Consider the following 1,754-nt stretch of genomic DNA (forward strand, 5'->3'; position numbering starts at 1 on the left):
GAAGGCCTTGGTCTCCGTGCCTTGTTGTTGGACCTCCAGAGGAACTGGTTGGCCACTGGGTGAGACAGGAGGCTGGATGAGATGGACCACTAGTCTGATCCAGTAGGACTCCTCTTATGTTCTTTGGATTACTGAACACATCAGGAGGATTGTAGGTAGCATGGGCTACTAGCCCATGCAGTTGGAAATCCCCAAATGTAAGAACTGAAAAAGAGTCATGTGTGAGCCTGTTCCAGCTTACATTGATCGCGGTATAGAAATTTCTCTTTGGTGACCAGATTGTCTACTAGTTGCAATTTGATTCTCAAAAATGTACTGCCAAATACTGGGTGAACAGATTGAGCCAACCTAGATGGCTCCATTATAACTTTGGCTTCATTTACTCCTGCAAATGTCCTTTGCAATCATCAGCATTTTGCTTTTTAACACAACGCCCACTTGTTATTTCTGGGTGATCGGCTTCCAAGAACTCTAGTTTATTAGTGTTATAAATTAATCGGCATCGTATTCTCTCCATGTGGAATGCCAGCCTCTAAAAAAAGCCAGCCGGTCTTCACTGTCCATTTGGGTGGTAAAGGGTGGTAAATGGAAGATTGCTAAATATGTTGACCTACACACGTCTTTTTTGAAGCTCTGACCAGGATTAAGAACAAGGACTTTGGGAAGGACTGCAGCTCAATGGTAGAGAACCTGTTTAGGATTAAGGCCGCCAGATCCTCCGGGGGGATTTGCCCACTCTAGGGGCCCCTGACTGCAGGTCTGGATCCAGCCAGCAGGGGGAACCCCACCCCCAAAGTGCCTGGATAATGTTGAGCACATTACCAGGGGACACTCTAGCATTTAGCCTGAAAACTCTATGGCACCATAGAGTTTTCAGGTTGAATGCTAGAGCACCCCCCAGCGACATGCCTAGCGTGATGACATCACTTCCAGGTGATGTCATTGTGGTGTGCACGCGCTATGCCCGCATGCAAATGTCCCAGAGCACGGGCTTGTCCCCCCGCTGCAACGAGGTAAGAGACCTGACAACCCTACTTGGCATACAGAGGGTCCCAGGTTCAGTCACCGGGTTAAAAGGAATAGATATAGCTGATATGAAGGACCTCAGATCCCAGATTCAGTTCTTGCCATCTCCGATGAAAGTATATCAGCAGTGATGGAAAAATGGAGAGGGGCTGTGGCTCAGTCGAAAAGCCTCTGCTTTACATGCAGAAGGTCACAGGTTCAATCCCCGGCATCTCCGATTAAAAGAATCAGACAGTAGGTGATGTGAAAGGCCCTGGGTCTCAGATTCAGTTCTTGGCCTCTCCAATGAATATATATCAGCTGTGGTGGAAAAACTGGGAGGGGCTGTGGCTCAGTGGAAGAGCCTCTGCTTTGCATGCAGAAGGTCCCAGGTTCAATCCCTGGCATCTCCAGTTAAAAAGTCTGGGCAGTAGTTGATGTGAAAGACCTTTGCCTGAGACCCTAGAGAGTGGCTGCCAGCCTGAATAGACAATACTGATATTGGTGGGCCAATGGTCTGATTCCGTATAAGGCAACTTCATGTGCTCATGTGATTTTGATAAGGCAGAGGTTGATTCGGGGGAATTGTGGGGGATCGCCGTTCCCCCAGGTGAGGTGCAGGGGGCGGGGAACACTACAAAGCCCCGCCCCCTGCTTCTTGCCGCCCCGCTTCCGGCCCTCATTCAGCCAGGAGGAGGCAGGAGAAGAGGGAGGGTAAGTTGCTTCCTCCCCGCCTCTCCCCACCCCTT

The 1,754-nt window shown here is 49.8% G+C and overlaps 1 non-coding gene across 1 annotated transcript; it reads left to right on the top strand.

Moving 5' to 3' along the window:
* The first annotated feature begins 1,346 nt into the window (after positions 1-1,346).
* Positions 1,347-1,418, top strand: TRNAA-UGC. The gene has a single exon. It is a non-coding gene; the product is annotated as a tRNA-Ala (tRNA).
* The last annotated feature ends 336 nt before the right edge of the window (positions 1,419-1,754 follow it).

The sequence above is a fragment of the Gekko japonicus genome, unplaced genomic scaffold (genome assembly GCF_001447785.1).
Source record: "Gekko japonicus isolate JY-2015 unplaced genomic scaffold, Gekko_japonicus_V1.1 scaffold4111, whole genome shotgun sequence".
Classification (NCBI taxonomy): domain Eukaryota; kingdom Metazoa; phylum Chordata; class Lepidosauria; order Squamata; family Gekkonidae; genus Gekko; species Gekko japonicus.